The sequence below is a fragment of the Acipenser ruthenus genome, chromosome 14, assembly GCF_902713425.1.
Source record: "Acipenser ruthenus chromosome 14, fAciRut3.2 maternal haplotype, whole genome shotgun sequence".
NCBI lineage: Eukaryota > Metazoa > Chordata > Actinopteri > Acipenseriformes > Acipenseridae > Acipenser > Acipenser ruthenus.
This window is the reverse complement of record NC_081202.1, coordinates 239,695-260,589: the sequence shown is the minus strand read 5'-3', so window position 1 is coordinate 260,589 and position 20,895 is coordinate 239,695.

The window sequence follows — 20,895 nt, the reverse complement described above, 5'->3', positions numbered from 1 at the left end:
TTTTTTTTTACGTGGTGGTGGCGTGAACTTGATTGGTACTGTGCAGAGCAGGGCAGGGCTGGCGCTATTACTTGAATATTTTTTTTTTTTTTTTTTTTTTACGTGGTGGTGGCGTGAACTTGATTGGTACTGTGCAGAGCAGGGCAGGGCTGGCGCTATTACTTGAATATTTTTTTTTTTTTTTTTTTTTTTACGTGGTGGTGGCGTGAACTTGATTGGTCCTGTGCAGAGCAGGGCGAGCAGGGCAGGGCTGGCGCTATTACTTCAAAATTTTTTTTTTTTTTTTTTTTTTACGTGGTGGTGGCGTGAACTTGATTGGTCCTGTGCAGAGCAGGGCGAGCAGGGCAGGGCTGGCGCTATTACTTGAATAATTTTTTTTTTTTTTTTTTTTTTACGTGGTGGTGGCGTGAACTTGATTGGTCCTGTGCAGAGCAGGGCGAGCAGGGCAGGGCTGGCGCTATTACTTGAATATTTTTTTTTTTTTTTTTTTTTTTACGTGGTGGTGGCGTGAACTTGATTGGTACTGTGCAGAGCAGGGCAGGGCTGGCGCTATTACTTGAATATTTTTTTTTTTTTTTTTTTTTTTACGTGGTGGTGGCGTGAACTTGATTGGTCCTGTGCAGAGCAGGGCGAGCAGGGCAGGGCTGGCGCTATTACTTCAAAATTTTTTTTTTTTTTTTTTTTTTACGTGGTGGTGGCGTGAACTTGATTGGTCCTGTGCAGAGCAGGGCGAGCAGGGCAGGGCTGGCGCTATTACTTCAAAAATTTTTTTTTTTTTTACGTGGTGGTGGCGTGAACTTGATTGGTCCTGTGCAGAGCAGGGCGAGCAGGGCAGGGCTGGCGCTATTACTTCAAAATTTTTTTTTTTTTTTTTTTTTTACGTGGTGGTGGCGTGAACTTGATTGGTCCTGTGCAGAGCAGGGCGAGCAGGGCAGGGCTGGCGCTATTACTTGAATAATTTTTTTTTTTTTTTTTTTTTTACGTGGTGGTGGCGTGAACTTGATTGGTCCTGTGCAGAGCAGGGCGAGCAGGGCAGGGCTGGCGCTATTACTTGAATAATTTTTATTTATTTTTTTTTTTTTACGTGGTGGTGGCGTGAACTTGATTGGTACTGTGCAGAGCAGGGCAGGGCTGGCGCTATTACTTGAATATTTTTATTTTTTTTTTTTTTTTTACGTGGTGGTGGCGTGAACTTGATTGGTACTGTGCAGAGCAGGGCAGGGCTGGCGCTATTACTTGAATATTTTTTTTTTTTTTTTTTTTTTTACGTGGTGGTGGCGTGAACTTGATTGGTACTGTGCAGAGCAGGGCAGGGCTGGCGCTATTACTTGAATATTTTTTTTTTTTTTTTTTTTTTTACGTGGTGGTGGCGTGAACTTGATTGGTCCTGTGCAGAGCAGGGCGAGCAGGGCAGGGCTGGCGCTATTACTTCAAAAATTTTTTTTTTTTTTACGTGGTGGTGGCGTGAACTTGATTGGTCCTGTGCAGAGCAGGGCGAGCAGGGCAGGGCTGGCGCTATTACTTCAAAATTTTTTTTTTTTTTTTTTTTTACGTGGTGGTGGCGTGAACTTGATTGGTCCTGTGCAGAGCAGGGCGAGCAGGGCAGGGCTGGCGCTATTACTTGAATAATTTTTTTTTTTTTTTTTTTTTTACGTGGTGGTGGCGTGAACTTGATTGGTCCTGTGCAGAGCAGGGCGAGCAGGGCAGGGCTGGCGCTATTACTTGAATAATTTTTTTTTTTTTTTTTTTTTTACGTGGTGGTGGCGTGAACTTGATTGGTCCTGTGCAGAGCAGGGCGAGCAGGGCAGGGCTGGCGCTATTACTTCAAAAAATTTTTTTTTTTTTTTTTTTTACGTGGTGGTGGCGTGAACTTGATTGGTCCTGTGCAGAGCAGGGCGAGCAGGGCAGGGCTGGCGCTATTACTTCAAAATTTTTTTTTTTTTTTTTTACGTGGTGGTGGCGTGAACTTGATTGGTACTGTGCAGAGCAGGGCAGGGCTGGCGCTATTACTTGAATAATTTTTTTTTTTTTTTTTTTTTTTACGTGGTGGTGGCGTGAACTTGATTGGTCCTGTGCAGAGCAGGGCGAGCAGGGCAGGGCTGGCGCTATTACTTCAAAAAATTTTTTTTTACGTGGTGGTGGCGTGAACTTGATTGGTCCTGTGCAGAGCAGGGCGAGCAGGGCAGGGCTGGCGCTATTACTTGAATAATTTTTTTTTTTTTTTTTTTTTTACGTGGTGGTGGCGTGAACTTGATTGGTCCTGTGCAGAGCAGGGCGAGCAGGGCAGGGCTGGCGCTATTACTTCAAAATTTTTTTTTTTTTTTTTTTTTACGTGGTGGTGGCGTGAACTTGATTGGTCCTGTGCAGAGCAGGGCGAGCAGGGCAGGGCTGGCGCTATTACTTGAATAATTTTTTTTTTTTTTTTTTTTTTACGTGGTGGTGGCGTGAACTTGATTGGTCCTGTGCAGAGCAGGGCGAGCAGGGCAGGGCTGGCGCTATTACTTGAATAATTTTTTTTTTTTTTTTTTTTTACGTGGTGGTGGCGTGAACTTGATTGGTCCTGTGCAGAGCAGGGCGAGCAGGGCAGGGCTGGCGCTATTACTTCAAAATTTTTTTTTTTTTTTTTTTTTACGTGGTGGTGGCGTGAACTTGATTGGTCCTGTGCAGAGCAGGGCGAGCAGGGCAGGGCTGGCGCTATTACTTGAATAATTTTTTTTTTTTTTTTTTTTTTACGTGGTGGTGGCGTGAACTTGATTGGTCCTGTGCAGAGCAGGGCGAGCAGGGCAGGGCTGGCGCTATTACTTGAATAATTTTTTTTTTTTTTTTTTTTTTTACGTGGTGGTGGCGTGAACTTGATTGGTCCTGTGCAGAGCAGGGCGAGCAGGGCAGGGCTGGCGCTATTACTTCAAAAAATTTTTTTTTTTTTTTTTTTTTTACGTGGTGGTGGCGTGAACTTGATTGGTCCTGTGCAGAGCAGGGCGAGCAGGGCAGGGCTGGCGCTATTACTTCAAAAAATTTTTTTTTTTTTTTTACGTGGTGGTGGCGTGAACTTGATTGGTACTGTGCAGAGCAGGGCAGGGCTGGCGCTATTACTTGAATAATTTTTTTTTTTTTTTTTTTTTTTACGTGGTGGTGGCGTGAACTTGATTGGTCCTGTGCAGAGCAGGGCGAGCAGGGCAGGGCTGGCGCTATTACTTCAAAAAAAATTTTTTTACGTGGTGGTGGCGTGAACTTGATTGGTCCTGTGCAGAGCAGGGCGAGCAGGGCAGGGCTGGCGCTATTACTTGAATAATTTTTTATTTTTTTTTTTTTTTACGTGGTGGTGGCGTGAACTTGATTGGTACTGTGCAGAGCAGGGCAGGGCTGGCGCTATTACTTGAATTTTTTTTTTTTTTTTTTTTACGTGGTGGTGGCGTGAACTTGATTGGTCCTGTGCAGAGCAGGGCGAGCAGGGCAGGGCTGGCGCTATTACTTCAAAATTTTTTTTTTTTTTTTTTTTTTTACGTGGTGGTGGAGTGAACTTGATTGGTACTGTGCAGAGCAGGGCAGGGCTGGCGCTATTACTTGAATTTTTTTTTTTTTTTACGTGGTGGTGGCGTGAACTTGATTGGTCCTGTGCAGAGCAGGGCGAGCAGGGCAGGGCTGGCGCTATTACTTCAAAATTTTTTTTTTTTTTTTTTTTTTTACGTGGTGGTGGCGTGAACTTGATTGGTCCTGTGCAGAGCAGGGCGAGCAGGGCAGGGCTGGCGCTATTACTTCAAAAATTTTTTTTTTTTTTTTTTTTTTTACGTGGTGGTGGCGTGAACTTGATTGGTCCTGTGCAGAGCAGGGCGAGCAGGGCAGGGCTGGCGCTATTACTTCAAAAATTTTTTTTTTTTTTTTTTTTACGTGGTGGTGGCGTGAACTTGATTGGTCCTGTGCAGAGCAGGGCGAGCAGGGCAGGGCTGGCGCTATTACTTCAAAATTTTTTTTTTTTTTTTTTTTTACGTGGTGGTGGCGTGAACTTGATTGGTCCTGTGCAGAGCAGGGCGAGCAGGGCAGGGCTGGCGCTATTACTTGAATAATTTTTTTTTTTTTTTTTTTTTTACGTGGTGGTGGCGTGAACTTGATTGGTCCTGTGCAGAGCAGGGCGAGCAGGGCAGGGCTGGCGCTATTACTTGAATAATTTTTTTTTTTTTTTTTTTTTACGTGGTGGTGGCGTGAACTTGATTGGTCCTGTGCAGAGCAGGGCGAGCAGGGCAGGGCTGGCGCTATTACTTCAAAATTTTTTTTTTTTTTTTTTTTACGTGGTGGTGGCGTGAACTTGATTGGTCCTGTGCAGAGCAGGGCGAGCAGGGCAGGGCTGGCGCTATTACTTCAAAAAAATTTTTTTTTTTTTTTTTTTTTACGTGGTGGTGGCGTGAACTTGATTGGTCCTGTGCAGAGCAGGGCGAGCAGGACAGGGCTGGCGCTATTACTTCAAAAATTTTTTTTTTTTTTTTTACGTGGTGGTGGCGTGAACTTGATTGGTACTGTGCAGAGCAGGGCAGGGCTGGCGCTATTACTTGAATAATTTTTTTTTTTTTTTTTTTTTTTACGTGGTGGTGGCGTGAACTTGATTGGTCCTGTGCAGAGCAGGGCGAGCAGGGCAGGGCTGGCGCTATTACTTCAAAAAAATTTTTTTTACGTGGTGGTGGCGTGAACTTGATTGGTCCTGTGCAGAGCAGGGCAGGGCTGGCGCTATTACTTGAATAATTTTTTATTTTTTTTTTTTTTTACGTGGTGGTGGCGTGAACTTGATTGGTACTGTGCAGAGCAGGGCAGGGCTGGCGCTATTACTTGAATAATTTTTTTTTTTTTTTTTTTTACGTGGTGGTGGCGTGAACTTGATTGGTCCTGTGCAGCAGGGCGAGCAGGGCAGGGCTGGCGCTATTACTTCAATAATTTTTTTTTTTTTTTTTTTACGTTGTGGTGGCGTGAACTTGATTGGTCCTGTGCAGAGCAGGGCGAGCAGGGCAGGGCTGGCGCTAATACTTCAAAAATTTTTTTTTTTTTTTTTTTTTTTACGTGGTGGTGGCGTGAACTTGATTGGTCCTGTGCAGAGCAGGGCGAGCAGGGCAGGGCTGGCGCTATTACTTCAAAAATTTTTTTTTTTTTTTTTTTTTTACGTGGTGGTGGCGTGAACTTGATTGGTCCTGTGCAGAGCAGGGCGAGCAGGGCAGGGCTGGCGCTATTACTTCAAAATTTTTTTTTTTTTTTTTTTTTACGTGGTGGTGGCGTGAACTTGATTGGTCCTGTGCAGAGCAGGGCGAGCAGGGCAGGGCTGGCGCTATTACTTGAATAATTTTTTTTTTTTTTTTTTTTTTACGTGGTGGTGGCGTGAACTTGATTGGTCCTGTGCAGAGCAGGGCGAGCAGGGCAGGGCTGGCGCTATTACTTGAATAATTTTTTTTTTTTTTTTTTTTTACGTGGTGGTGGCGTGAACTTGATTGGTCCTGTGCAGAGCAGGGCGAGCAGGGCAGGGCTGGCGCTATTACTTCAAAATTTTTTTTTTTTTTTTTTTTACGTGGTGGTGGCGTGAACTTGATTGGTCCTGTGCAGAGCAGGGCGAGCAGGGCAGGGCTGGCGCTATTACTTCAAAAAAATTTTTTTTTTTTTTTTTTTTTACGTGGTGGTGGCGTGAACTTGATTGGTCCTGTGCAGAGCAGGGCGAGCAGGACAGGGCTGGCGCTATTACTTCAAAAATTTTTTTTTTTTTTTTTACGTGGTGGTGGCGTGAACTTGATTGGTACTGTGCAGAGCAGGGCAGGGCTGGCGCTATTACTTGAATAATTTTTTTTTTTTTTTTTTTTTTACGTGGTGGTGGCGTGAACTTGATTGGTCCTGTGCAGAGCAGGGCGAGCAGGACAGGGCTGGCGCTATTACTTCAAAAAAATTTTTTTTACGTGGTGGTGGCGTGAACTTGATTGGTCCTGTGCAGAGCAGGGCGAGCAGGGCAGGGCTGGCGCTATTACTTGAATAATTTTTTTTTTTTTTTTTTTTTTACGTGGTGGTGGCGTGAACTTGATTGGTACTGTGCAGAGCAGGGCAGGGCTGGCGCTATTACTTGAATAATTTTTTTTTTTTTTTTTTTTACGTGGTGGTGGCGTGAACTTGATTGGTCCTGTGCAGCAGGGCGAGCAGGGCAGGGCTGGCGCTATTACTTCAATAATTTTTTTTTTTTTTTTTTTACGTTGTGGTGGCGTGAACTTGATTGGTCCTGTGCAGAGCAGGGCGAGCAGGGCAGGGCTGGCGCTAATACTTCAAAAATTTTTTTTTTTTTTTTTTTTTTTACGTGGTGGTGGCGTGAACTTGATTGGTCCTGTGCAGAGCAGGGCGAGCAGGGCAGGGCTGGCGCTATTACTTCAAAAATTTTTTTTTTTTTTTTTTTTTTACGTGGTGGTGGAGTGAACTTGATTGGTACTGTGCAGAGCAGGGCAGGGCTGGCGCTATTACTTGAATTTTTTTTTTTTTTTACGTGGTGGTGGCGTGAACTTGATTGGTCCTGTGCAGAGCAGGGCGAGCAGGGCAGGGCTGGCGCTATTACTTCAAAAATTTTTTTTTTTTTTTTTTTTTTACGTGGTGGTGGCGTGAACTTGATTGGTCCTGTGCAGAGCAGGGCGAGCAGGGCAGGGCTGGCGCTATTACTTCAAAAAAATTTTTTTTTTTTTTTTTTTACGTGGTGGTGGCGTGAACTTGATTGGTCCTGTGCAGAGCAGGGCGAGCAGGGCAGGGCTGGCGCTATTACTTCAAAATTTTTTTTTTTTTTTTTTTTTTTACGTGGTGGTGGAGTGAACTTGATTGGTACTGTGCAGAGCAGGGCAGGGCTGGCGCTATTACTTGAATTTTTTTTTTTTTTTACGTGGTGGTGGCGTGAACTTGATTGGTCCTGTGCAGAGCAGGGCGAGCAGGGCAGGGCTGGCGCTATTACTTCAAAATTTTTTTTTTTTTTTTTTTTTTTACGTGGTGGTGGCGTGAACTTGATTGGTCCTGTGCAGAGCAGGGCGAGCAGGGCAGGGCTGGCGCTATTACTTCAAAATTTTTTTTTTTTTTTTTTTTTTTACGTGGTGGTGGAGTGAACTTGATTGGTACTGTGCAGAGCAGGGCAGGGCTGGCGCTATTACTTGAATTTTTTTTTTTTTTTACGTGGTGGTGGCGTGAACTTGATTGGTCCTGTGCAGAGCAGGGCGAGCAGGGCAGGGCTGGCGCTATTACTTCAAAATTTTTTTTTTTTTTTTTTTTTTTACGTGGTGGTGGCGTGAACTTGATTGGTCCTGTGCAGAGCAGGGCGAGCAGGGCAGGGCTGGCGCTATTACTTCAAAAATTTTTTTTTTTTTTTTTTTTTTACGTGGTGGTGGCGTGAACTTGATTGGTCCTGTGCAGAGCAGGGCGAGCAGGGCAGGGCTGGCGCTATTACTTCAAAAAATTTTTTATTTTTTTTTTTTTTTACGTGGTGGTGGCGTGAACTTGATTGGTCCTGTGCAGAGCAGGGCGAGCAGGGCAGGGCTGGCGCTATTACTTCAAAAATATATATATTTTTTTTTTTTACGTGGTGGTGGCGTGAACTTGATTGGTACTGTGCAGAGCAGGGCAGGGCTGGCGCTATTACTTGAATCATTTTTTTTTTTTTTTTTTTTTACGTGGTGGTGGCGTGAACTTGATTGGTCCTGTGCAGAGCAGGGCGAGCAGGGCAGGGCTGGCGCTATTCAAAATTTTTTTTTTTTTTTTTTTTTTTTACGTGGTGGTGGCGTGAACTTGATTGGTCCTGTGCAGAGCAGGGCGAGCAGGGCAGGGCTGGCGCTATTACTTCAAAAAATTTTTTTTTTTTTTTTTTACGTGGTGGTGGCGTGAACTTGATTGGTACTGTGCAGAGCAGGGCAGGGCTGGCGCTATTACTTGAATAATTTTTTTTTTTTTTTTTTTTTTTTACGTGGTGGTGGCGTGAACTTGATTGGTCCTGTGCAGAGCAGGGCGAGCAGGGCAGGGCTGGCGCTATTACTTCAAAAATTTTTTTTTTTTTTTTTTTTTTTACGTGGTGGTGGCGTGAACTTGATTGGTCCTGTGCAGAGCAGGGCGAGCAGGGCAGGGCTGGCGCTATTACTTCAAAATTTTTTTTTTTTTTTACGTGGTGGTGGCGTGAACTTGATTGGTACTGTGCAGAGCAGGGCAGGGCTGGCGCTATTACTTGAATAATTTTTTTTTTTTTTTTTTTTTTTTACGTGGTGGTGGCGTGAACTTGATTGGTCCTGTGCAGAGCAGGGCGAGCAGGGCAGGGCTGGCGCTATTACTTCAAAAATTTTTTTTTTTTTTTTTTTTTTTACGTGGTGGTGGCGTGAACTTGATTGGTCCTGTGCAGAGCAGGGCGAGCAGGGCAGGGCTGGCGCTATTACTTGAATAATTTTTTTTTTTTTTTTTTTTTTTTTACGTGGTGGTGGCGTGAACTTGATTGGTCCTGTGCAGAGCAGGGCGAGCAGGGCAGGGCTGGCGCTATTACTTCAAAAATTATTTATTTATCTTTTTTTTTTACGTGGTGGTGGCGTGAACTTGATTGGTCCTGTGCAGAGCAGGGCGAGCAGGGCAGGGCTGGCGCTATTACTTCAAAATTTTTTTTTTTTTTTTTTTTTTTTACGTGGTGGTGGCGTGAACTTGATTGGTCCTGTGCAGAGCAGGGCGAGCAGGGCAGGGCAGGCGCTATTACTTCAAAAATTTTTTTTTTTTTTTTTTTTTTACGTGGTGGTGGCGTGAACTTGATTGGTCCTGTGCAGAGCAGGGCGAGCAGGGCAGGGCTGGCGCTATTACTTCAAAAATCTTTTTTTTTTTTTTTTTTTTTACGTGGTGGTGGCGTGAACTTGATTGGTACTGTGCAGAGCAGGGCAGGGCTGGCGCTATTACTTGAATAATTTTTTTTTTTTTTTTTTTTTTTTACGTGGTGGTGGCGTGAACTTGATTGGTCCTGTGCAGAGCAGGGCGAGCAGGGCAGGGCTGGCGCTATTACTTCAAAAAATTATTTTTTTTTTTTTTTTTTTACATGGTGGTGGCGTGAACTTGATTGGTCCTGTGCAGAGCAGGGCGAGCAGGGCAGGGCTGGAGCTATTACTTCAAAAATATTTTTTTTTTTTTTTTTTTTTACGTGGTGGTGGCGTGAACTTGATTGGTACTGTGCAGAGCAGGGCAGGGCTGGCGCTATTACTTGAATAATTTTTTTTTTTTTTTTTTTTTTTACGTGGTGGTGGCGTGAACTTGATTGGTCCTGTGCAGAGCAGGGCGAGCAGGGCAGGGCTGGCGCTATTACTTCAAAAAATTTTTTTTTTTTTTTTTTTTTACATGGTGGTGGCGTGAACTTGATTGGTCCTGTGCAGGCAGGGCGAGCAGGGCAGGGCTGGCGCTATTACTTCAAAATTTTTTTTTTTTTTTTTTTTTTTACGTGGTGGTGGCGTGAAATTGATTGGTACTGTGCAGAGCAGGGCAGGGCTGGCGCTATTACTTGAATAATTATTTTTTTTTTTTTTTTTTTTTACGTGGTGGTGGCGTGAACTTGATTGGTCCTGTGCAGAGCAGGGCGAGCAGGGCAGGGCTGGCGCTATTACTTCAAAAATTTTTTTTTTTTTTTTTTTTTTTACGTGGTGGTGGCGTGAACTTGATTGGTCCTGTGCAGAGCAGGGCGAGCAGGGCAGGGCTGGCGCTATTACTTCAAAAAATTTTTTTTTTTTACGTGGTGGTGGCGTGAACTTGATTGGTCCTGTGCAGAGCAGGGCGAGCAGGGCAGGGCTGGCGCTATTACTTCAAAAATCTTTTTTTTTTTTTTTTTTTTTACGTGGTGGTGGCGTGAACTTGATTGGTACTGTGCAGAGCAGGGCAGGGCTGGCGCTATTACTTGAATAATTTTTTTTTTTTTTTTTTTTTTTTACGTGGTGGTGGCGTGAACTTGATTGGTCCTGTGCAGAGCAGGGCGAGCAGGGCAGGGCTGGCGCTATTACTTCAAAAATTTTTTTTTTTTTTTTTTTTTTACGTGGTGGTGGCGTGAACTTGATTGGTCCTGTGCAGAGCAGGGCGAGCAGGGCAGGGCAGGCGCTATTACTTCAAATATTTTTTTTTTTTTTTTTTTTTTACGTGGTGGTGGCGTGAACTTGATTGGTCCTGTGCAGAGCAGGGCGAGCAGGGCAGGGCTGGCGCTATTACTTCAAAAATCTTTTTTTTTTTTTTTTTTTTACGTGGTGGTGGCGTGAACTTGATTGGTACTGTGCAGAGCAGGGCAGGGCTGGCGCTATTACTTGAATAATTTTTTTTTTTTTTTTTTTTTTACGTGGTGGTGGCGTGAACTTGATTGGTCCTGTGCAGAGCAGGGCGAGCAGGGCAGGGCTGGCGCTATTACTTCAAAAAATTTTTTTTTTTTTTTTTTTTTACGTGGTGGTGGCGTGAACTTGATTGATCCTGTGCAGAGCAGGGCGAGCAGGGCAGGGCTGGCGCTATTACTTCAAAAATATATATATTTTTTTTTTTTTTACATGGTGGTGGCGTGAACTTGATTGGTCCTGTGCAGGCAGGGCGAGCAGGGCAGGGCTGGCGCTATTACTTCAAAAATTTTTTTTTTTTTTTTTTTTTTACGTGGTGGTGGCGTGAAATTGATTGGTCCTGTGCAGAGCAGGGCGAGCAGGGCAGGGCTGGCGCTATTACTTCAAAATTTTTTTTTTTTTTTTTTTTTTTACATGGTGGTGGCGTGAACTTGATTGGTCCTGTGCAGAGCAGGGCGAGCAGGGCAGGGCTGGCGCTATTACTTCAAAAATTATTTTTTTTTACGTGGTGGTGGCGTGAACTTGATTGGTCCTGTGCAGAGCAGGGCGAGCAGGGCAGGGCTGGCGCTATTACTTCAAAAATTTTTTTTTTTTTTTTTTTTTTTACGTGGTGGTGGCGTGAACTTGATTGGTCCTGTGCAGAGCAGGGCGAGCAGGGCAGGGCTGGCGCTATTACTTCAAAAAATTTTTTTTTTTTTTTTTTTTTTTACGTGGTGGTGGCGTGAACTTGATTGGTACTGTGCAGAGCAGGGCAGGGCTGGCGCTATTACTTGAATAATTTTTTTTTTTTTTTTTTTTTTACGTGGTGGTGGCGTGAACTTGATTGGTCCTGTGCAGAGCAAGGCGAGCAGGGCAGGGCTGGCGCTATTACTTAAAAAATTTTTTATTTTTTTTTTTTTTTTACGTGGTGGTGGCGTGAACTTGATTGGTCCTGTGCAGAGCAGGGCGAGCAGGGCAGGGCTGGCGCTATTACTTGAATAATTTTTTTTTTTTTTTTTTTTTTTTACGTGGTGGTGGCGTGAACTTGATTGGTCCTGTGCAGAGCAGGGCGAGCAGGGCAGGGCTGGCGCTATTACTTCAAAAATTATTTATTTATCTTTTTTTTTTACGTGGTGGTGGCGTGAACTTGATTGGTCCTGTGCAGAGCAGGGCGAGCAGGGCAGGGCTGGCGCTATTACTTCAAAATTTTTTTTTTTTTTTTTTTTTTTTACGTGGTGGTGGCGTGAACTTGATTGGTCCTGTGCAGAGCAGGGCGAGCAGGGCAGGGCAGGCGCTATTACTTCAAATATTTTTTTTTTTTTTTTTTTTTTACGTGGTGGTGGCGTGAACTTGATTGGTCCTGTGCAGAGCAGGGCGAGCAGGGCAGGGCTGGCGCTATTACTTCAAAAATCTTTTTTTTTTTTTTTTTTTTTACGTGGTGGTGGCGTGAACTTGATTGGTACTGTGCAGAGCAGGGCAGGGCTGGCGCTATTACTTGAATAATTTTTTTTTTTTTTTTTTTTTTTTACGTGGTGGTGGCGTGAACTTGATTGGTCCTGTGCAGAGCAGGGCGAGCAGGGCAGGGCTGGCGCTATTCAAAATTTTTTTTTTTTTTTTTTTTTTTACGTGGTGGTGGCGTGAACTTGATTGGTCCTGTGCAGAGCAGGGCGAGCAGGGCAGGGCAGGCGCTATTACTTCAAAAATCTTTTTTTTTTTTTTTTTTTTTACGTGGTGGTGGCGTGAACTTGATTGGTACTGTGCAGAGCAGGGCAGGGCTGGCGCTATTACTTGAATAATTTTTTTTTTTTTTTTTTTTTTTTACGTGGTGGTGGCGTGAACTTGATTGGTCCTGTGCAGAGCAGGGCGAGCAGGGCAGGGCTGGCGCTATTACTTCAAAAAAATTTTTTTTTTTTTTTTTTTTTACGTGGTGGTGGCGTGAACTTGATTGGTCCTGTGCAGAGCAGGGCGAGCAGGGCAGGGCTGGCGCTATTACTTCAAAAATATTTTTTTTTTTTTTTTTTTTTACGTGGTGGTGGCGTGAACTTGATTGGTACTGTGCAGAGCAGGGCAGGGCTGGCGCTATTACTTGAATAATTTTTTTTTTTTTTTTTTTTTTTACGTGGTGGTGGCGTGAACTTGATTGGTCCTGTGCAGAGCAGGGCGAGCAGGGCAGGGCTGGCGCTATTACTTCAAAAATTTTTTTTTTTTTTTTTTACGTGGTGGTGGCGTGAACTTGATTGGTACTGTGCAGAGCAGGGCAGGGCTGGCGCTATTACTTGAATAATGTTTTTTTTTTTTTTTTTTTTTACGTGGTGGTGGCGTGAACTTGATTGGTCCTGTGCAGAGCAGGGCGAGCAGGGCAGGGCTGGCGCTATTACTTCAAAAATTTTTTTTTTTTTTTTTTTTTTACATGGTGGTGGCGTGAACTTGATTGGTCTTGTGCAGAGCAGGGCGAGCAGGGCAGGGCTGGCGCTATTGCTTCAAAAATTTTTTTTTTTTTTTTTTTTTTTACGTGGTGGTGGCGTGAACTTGATTGGTACTGTGCAGAGCAGGGCAGGGCTGGCGCTATTACTTGAATAATTTTTTTTTTTTTTTTTTTTTTTTACGTGGTGGTGGCGTGAACTTGATTGGTCCTGTGCAGAGCAGGGCGAGCAGGGCAGGGCTGGCGCTATTACTTCAAAATTTTTTTTTTTTTTTTTTTTTTTACGTGGTGGTGGCGTGAACTTGATTGGTCCTGTGCAGAGCAGGGCAGGGCTGGCGCTATTACTTCAAAAATTTTTTTTTTTTTTTTTTTTTTTACGTGGTGGTGGCGTGAACTTGATTGGTCCTGTGCAGAGCAGGGCGAGCAGGGCAGGGCTGGCGCTATTACTTCAAAAATTTTTTTTTTTTTTTTTTTTTTTTTTACGTGGTGGTGGCGTGAAATTGATTGGTACTGTCCAGAGCAGGGCAGGGCTGGCGCTATTAATTGAATAATTTTTTTTTTTTTTTTTTTTTTTACGTGGTGGTGGCGTGAACTTGATTGGTCCTGTGCAGAGCAGGGCGAGCAGGGCAGGGCTGGCGCTATTACTTGAATAATTTTTTTTTTTTTTTTTTTTTACGTGGTGGTGGCGTGAACTTGATTGGTCCTGTGCAGAGCAGGGCGAGCAGGGCGAGCAGGGCAGGGCTGGCGCTATACTTCAAAAATTTTTTTTTTTTTTTTTTTTTTTACGTGGTGGTGGCGTGAACTTGATTGGTCCTGTGCAGAGAGGGCGAGCAGGGCAGGGCTGGCGCTATTACTTGAATAATTTATTTTTTTTTTTTTACGTGGTGGTGGCGTGAACTTGATTGGTCCTGTGCAGAGCAGGGCGAGCAGGGCAGGGCTGGCGCTATTACTTCAAAATTTTTTTTTTTTTTTTTTTTTTTACGTGGTGGTGGCGTGAACTTGATTGGTCCTGTGCAGAGCAGGGCGAGCAGGGCGAGCAGGGCAGGGCTGGCGCTATACTTCAAAAATTTTTTTTTTTTTTTTTTTTTTACGTGGTGGTGGCGTGAACTTGATTGGTCCTGTGCAGAGAGGGCGAGCAGGGCAGGGCTGGCGCTATTACTTCAAAAATTTTTTTTTTTTTTTTTTACGTGGTGGTGGCGTGAACTTGATTGGTCCTGTGCAGAGCAGGGCGAGCAGGGCAGGGCTGGCGCTATTACTTCAAAATTTTTTTTTTTTTTTTTTTTTACGTGGTGGTGGCGTGAACTTGATTGGTACTGTGCAGAGCAGGGCAGGGCTGGCGCTATTACTTGAATAATTTTTTTTTTTTTTTTTTTTTTACATGGTGGTGGCGTGAACTTGATTGGTCCTGTGCAGAGCAGGGCGAGCAGGGCAGGGCTGGCGCTATTACTTCAAAATATTTTTTTTTTTTTTTATTTTTTACGTGGTGGTGGCGTGAACTTGATTGGTCCTGTGCAGAGCAGGGCGAGCAGGGCAGGGCTGGCGCTATTACTTCAAAATTTTTTTTTTTTTTTTTTTTTTACGTGGTGGTGGCGTGAACTTGATTGGTACTGTGCAGAGCAGGGCAGGGCTGGCGCTATTACTTGAATAATTTTTTTTTTTTTTTTTTTTTTTACATGGTGGTGGCGTGAACTTGATTGGTCCTGTGCAGAGCAGGGCGAGCAGGGCAGGGCTGGCGCTATTACTTCAAAATTTTTTTTTTTTTTTTTTTTTTTTTACGTGGTGGTGGCGTGAACTTGATTGGTCCTGTGCAGAGCAGGGCGAGCAGGGCAGGGCTGGCGCTATTACTTCAAAAATTTTTTTTTTTTTTTTTTTTTTTTTTACGTGGTGGTGGCGTGAAATTGATTGGTACTGTCCAGAGCAGGGCAGGGCTGGCGCTATTAATTGAATAATTTTTTTTTTTTTTTTTTTTTTTACGTGGTGGTGGCGTGAACTTGATTGGTCCTGTGCAGAGCAGGGCGAGCAGGGCAGGGCTGGCGCTATTACTTGAATAATTTTTTTTTTTTTTTTTTTTTACGTGGTGGTGGCGTGAACTTGATTGGTCCTGTGCAGAGCAGGGCGAGCAGGGCGAGCAGGGCAGGGCTGGCGCTATACTTCAAAAATTTTTTTTTTTTTTTTTTTTTTTACGTGGTGGTGGCGTGAACTTGATTGGTCCTGTGCAGAGAGGGCGAGCAGGGCAGGGCTGGCGCTATTACTTGAATAATTTATTTTTTTTTTTTTACGTGGTGGTGGCGTGAACTTGATTGGTCCTGTGCAGAGCAGGGCGAGCAGGGCAGGGCTGGCGCTATTACTTCAAAATTTTTTTTTTTTTTTTTTTTTTTACGTGGTGGTGGCGTGAACTTGATTGGTCCTGTGCAGAGCAGGGCGAGCAGGGCGAGCAGGGCAGGGCTGGCGCTATACTTCAAAAATTTTTTTTTTTTTTTTTTTTTTACGTGGTGGTGGCGTGAACTTGATTGGTCCTGTGCAGAGAGGGCGAGCAGGGCAGGGCTGGCGCTATTACTTCAAAAATTTTTTTTTTTTTTTTTTACGTGGTGGTGGCGTGAACTTGATTGGTCCTGTGCAGAGCAGGGCGAGCAGGGCAGGGCTGGCGCTATTACTTCAAAATTTTTTTTTTTTTTTTTTTTTACGTGGTGGTGGCGTGAACTTGATTGGTACTGTGCAGAGCAGGGCAGGGCTGGCGCTATTACTTGAATAATTTTTTTTTTTTTTTTTTTTTTACATGGTGGTGGCGTGAACTTGATTGGTCCTGTGCAGAGCAGGGCGAGCAGGGCAGGGCTGGCGCTATTACTTCAAAATATTTTTTTTTTTTTTTATTTTTTACGTGGTGGTGGCGTGAACTTGATTGGTCCTGTGCAGAGCAGGGCGAGCAGGGCAGGGCTGGCGCTATTACTTCAAAATTTTTTTTTTTTTTTTTTTTTTTACGTGGTGGTGGCGTGAACTTGATTGGTACTGTGCAGAGCAGGGCAGGGCTGGCGCTATTACTTGAATAATTTTTTTTTTTTTTTTTTTTTTTACATGGTGGTGGCGTGAACTTGATTGGTCCTGTGCAGAGCAGGGCGAGCAGGGCAGGGCTGGCGCTATTACTTCAAAATTTTTTTTTTTTTTTTTTATTTTTTACGTGGTGGTGGCGTGAACTTGATTGGTCCTGTGCAGAGCAGGGCGAGCAGGGCAGGGCTGGCGCTATTACTTCAAAAAATTTTTTTTTTTTTTTTTTTTTTACGTGGTGGTGGCGTGAACTTGATTGGTCCTGTGCAGAGCAGGGCGAGCAGGGCAGGGCTGGCGCTATTACTTGAATAATTTTTTTTTTTTTTTTTTTTTTTACGTGGTGGTGGCGTGAACTTGATTGGTCCTGTGCAGAGCAGGGCGAGCAGGGCAGGGCTGGCGCTATTCAAAAATTTTTTTTTTTTTTTTTTTTTTTACGTGGTGGTGGCGTGAACTTGATTGGTCCTGTGCAGAGCAGGGCAGGGCTGGCGCTATTACTTGAATAATTATTATTTTTTTTTTTTTTTACGTGGTGGTGGCGTGAACTTGATTGGTCCTGTGCAGAGCAGGGCGAGCAGGGCAGGGCTGGCGCTATTACTTCAAAAAATTTTTTTTTTTTTTTTTTTTTTACGTGGTGGTGGCGTGAACTTGATTGGTCCTGTGCAGAGCAGGGCAGGGCTGGCGCTATTACTTCAAAAATTTTTTTTTTTTTTTTTTTTTTACGTGGTGGTGGCGTGAACTTGATTGGTCCTGTGCAGAGCAGGGCAGGGCTGGCGCTATTACTTGAATAATTTTTTTTTTTTTTTTTTTTTACGTGGTGGTGGCGTGAACTTGATTGGTCCTGTGCAGAGCAGGGCGAGCAGGGCAGGGCTGGCGCTATTACTTCAAAATTTTTTTTTTTTTTTTTTTTTTTACGTGGTGGTGGCGTGAACTTGATTGGTACTGTGCAGAGCAGGGCAGGGCTGGCGCTATTACTTGAATAATTTTTTTTTTTTTTTTTTTTTTACGTGGTGGTGGCGTGAACTTGATTGGTCCTGTGCAGAGCAGGGCGAGCAGGGCAGAGCTGGCGCTATTACTTCAAAATTTTTTTTAATTTTTTTTATTTTTTACGTGGTGGTGGCGTGAACTTGATTGGTACTGTGCAGAGCAGGGCAGGGCTGGCGCTATTACTTGAATAATTTTTTTTTTTTTTTTTTTTTTACGTGGTGGTGGCGTGAACTTGATTGGTCCTGTGCAGAGCAGGGCGAGCAGGGCAGGGCTGGCGCTATTCAAAAAATTTTTTTTTTTTTTTTTTTTTTTACGTGGTGGTGGCGTGAACTTGATTGGTCCTGTGCAGAGCAGGGCAGGGCTGGCGCTATTACTTGAATAATTATTTTTTTTTTTTTTTTTTACGTGGTGGTGGCGTGAACTTGATTGGTCCTGTGCAGAGCAGGGCGAGCAGGGCAGGGCTGGCGCTATTACTTCAAAAAATTTTTTTTTTTTTTTTTTTTTACGTGGTGGTGGCGTGAACTTGATTGGTCCTGTGCAGAGCAGGGCAGGGCTGGCGCTATTACTTCAAAAATTTTTTTTTTTTTTTTTTTTTTTACGTGGTGGTGGCGTGAACTTGATTGGTCCTGTGCAGAGCAGGGCGAGCAGGGCAGGGCTGGCGCTATTACTTCAAAATTTTTTTTTTTTTTTTTTTTTTTACGTGGTGGTGGCGTGAACTTGATTGGTACTGTGCAGAGCAGGGCAGGGCTGGCGCTATTACTTGAATAATTTTTTTTTTTATTTTTTTTTTACGTGGTGGTGGCGTGAACTTGATTGGTCCTGTGCAGAGCAGGGCGAGCAGGGCAGGGCTGGCGCTATTACTTCAAAATTTTTTTTTATTTTTTTTATTTTTTACGTGGTGGTGGCGTGAACTTGATTGGTACTGTGCAGAGCAGGGCAGGGCTGGCGCTATTACTTGAATAATTTTTTTTTTTTTTTTTTTTTTTTACGTGGTGGTGGCGTGAACTTGATTGGTCCTGTGCAGAGCAGGGCAGGGCTGGCGCTATTACTTCAAAATTTTTTTTTTTTTTTTTTTGTTTTACGTGGTGGTGGCGTGAACTTGATTGGTACTGTGCAGGCAGGGCGAGCAGGGCAGGGCTGGCGCTATTACTTCAAAAAATTTTTTTTTTTTTTTTTTTTTACGTGGTGGTGGCGTGAACTTGATTGGTCCTGTGCAGAGCAGGGCAGGGCTGGCGCTATTACTTCAAAAATTTTTTTTTTTTTTTTTTTTTTTTACGTGGTGGTGGCGTGAACTTGATTGGTCCTGTGCAGAGCAGGGCAGGGCTGGCGCTATTACTTGAATAATTTTTTTTTTTTTTTTTTTTTTTACGTGGTGGTGGCGTGAACTTGATTGGTCCTGTGCAGAGCAGGGCGAGCAGGGCAGGGCTGGCGCTATTACTTCAAAATTTTTTTTAATATTTTTTATTTTTTACGTGGTGGTGGCGTGAACTTGATTGGTACTGTGCAGAGCAGGGCAGGGCTGGCGCTATTACTTGAATAATTTTTTTTTTTTTTTTTTTTTTTACGTGGTGGTGGCGTGAACTTGATTGGTCCTGTGCAGAGCAGGGCGAGCAGGGCAGGGCTGGCGCTATTCAAAAAATTTTTTTTTTTTTTTTTTTTTTTACGTGGTGGTGGCGTGAACTTGATTGGTCCTGTGCAGAGCAGGGCAGGGCTGGCGCTATTACTTGAATAATTTTTTTTTTTTTTTTTTTTTTTACGTGGTGGTGGCGTGAACTTGATTGGTCCTGTGCAGAGCAGGGCGAGCAGGGCAGGGCTGGCGCTATTACTTCAAAATTTTTTTTTTTTTTTTTTTTTTTACGTGGTGGTGGCGTGAACTTGATTGGTACTGTGCAGAGCAGGGCAGGGCTGGCGCTATTACTTGAATAATTTTTTTTTTTATTTTTTTTTTACGTGGTGGTGGCGTGAACTTGATTGGTCCTGTGCAGAGCAGGGCGAGCAGGGCAGGGCTGGCGCTATTACTTCAAAATTTTTTTTTATTTTTTTTATTTTTTACGTGGTGGTGGCGTGAACTTGATTGGTACTGTGCAGAGCAGGGCAGGGCTGGCGCTATTACTTGAATAATTTTTTTTTTTTTTTTTTTTTTTACGTGGTGGTGGCGTGAACTTGATTGGTCCTGTGCAGAGCAGGGCAGGGCTGGCGCTATTACTTGAATAATTTTTTTTTTTTTTTTTTTTTTTACGTGGTGGTGGCGTGAACTTGATTGGTCCTGTGCAGAGCAGGGCGAGCAGGGCAGGGCTGGCGCTATTACTTCAAAATTTTTTTTTTTTTTTTTTTTTTTACGTGGTGGTGGCGTGAACTTGATTGGTACTGTGCAGGCAGGGCGAGCAGGGCAGGGCTGGCGCTATTACTTCAAAAATTTTTTTTTTTTTTTTTTTTTTTTTACGTGGTGGTGGCGTGAACTTGATTGGTCCTGTGCAGAGCAGGGCAGGGCTGGCGCTATTACTTGAATAATTTTTTTTTTTTTTTTTTTTTTTACGTGGTGGTGGCGTGAACTTGATTGGTCCTGTGCAGAGCAGGGCGAGCAGGGCAGGGCTGGCGCTATTACTTCAAAATTTTTTTTTTTTTTTTTTTTTTTACGTGGTGGTGGCGTGAACTTGATTGGTACTGTGCAGAGCAGGGCGAGCAGGGCAGGGCTGGCGCTATTACTTCAAAAATTTTTTTTTTTTTTTTTTACGTGGTGGTGGCGAGAACTTGATTGGTCCTGTGCAGAGCAGGGCGAGCAGGGCAGGGCTGGCGCTATTACTTCAAAATTTTTTTTTTTTTTTTTTTTTTTACGTGGTGGTGGCGTGAACTTGATTGGTACTGTGCAGAGCAGGGCAGGGCTGGCGCTATTACTTGAATAATTTTTTTTTTTATTTTTTTTTTACGTGGTGGTGGCGTGAACTTGATTGGTACTGTGCAGAGCAGGGCAGGGCTGGCGCTATTACTTGAATAATTTTTTTTTTACGTGGTGGTGGCGTGAACTTGATTGGTCCTGTGCAGAGCAGGGCGAGCAGGGCAGGGCTGGCGCTATTACTTCAAAATTTTTTTTTTTTTTTTTTTTTTACGTGGTGGTGGCGTGAACTTGATTGGTCCTGTGCAGAGCAGGGCAGGGCTGGCGCTATTACTTCAAATTTTTTTTTTTTTTTTTTTTTTTTACGTGGTGGTGGCGTGAACTTGATTGGTCCTGTGCAGAGCAGGGCAGGGCTGGCGCTATTACTTGAATAATTTTTTTTTTTTTTTTTTTTTTTACGTGGTGGTGGCGTGAACTTGATTGGTCCTGTGCAGAGCAGGGCGAGCAGGGCAGGGCTGGCGCTATTACTTCAAAAAATTTTTTTTTTTTTTTACGTGGTGGTGGCGTGAACTTGATTGGTCCTGTGCAGAGCAGGGCGAGCAGGGCAGGGCTGGCGCTATTACTTCAAAAAATTTTTTTTTTTTTTTTTTTTTACGTGGTGGTGGCGTGAACTTGATTGGTCCTGTGCAGAGCAGGGCGAGCAGGGCAGGGCTGGCGCTATTACTTCAAAAATTTTTTTTTTTTTTTTTTTTTTTACATGGTGGTGGCGTGAACTTGATTGGTACTGTGCAGAGCAGGGCGAGCAGGGCAGGGCTGGCGCTATTACTTCAAAAATTTTTTTTTTTTTTTTTTTTTACGTGGTGGTGGCGTGAACTTGATTGGTCCTGTGCAGAGCAGGGCGAGCAGGGCAGGGCTGGCGCTATTACTTCAAAAATTTTTTTTTTTTTTTTTTTACGTGGTGGTGGCGTGAACTTGATTGGTACTGTGCAGAGCAGGGCAGGGCTGGCGCTATTACTTGAATAATTTTTTTTTTTTTTTTTTTTTTACGTGGTGGTGGCGTGAACTTGATTGGTCCTGTGCAGAGCAGGGCGAGCAGGGCAGGGCTGGCGCTATTACTTCAAAAATTTTTTTTTTTTTTTTTTTTTTTACGTGGTGGTGGCGTGAACTTGATTGGTCCTGTGCAGAGCAGGGCGAGCAGGGCAGGGCTGGCGCTATTACTTCAAAAACTTTTTTTTTTTTTTTTTTTTTTTTACGTGGTGGTGGCGTGAACTTGATTGGTCCTGTGCAGAGCAGGGCGAGCAGGGCAGGGCTGGCGCTATTACTTG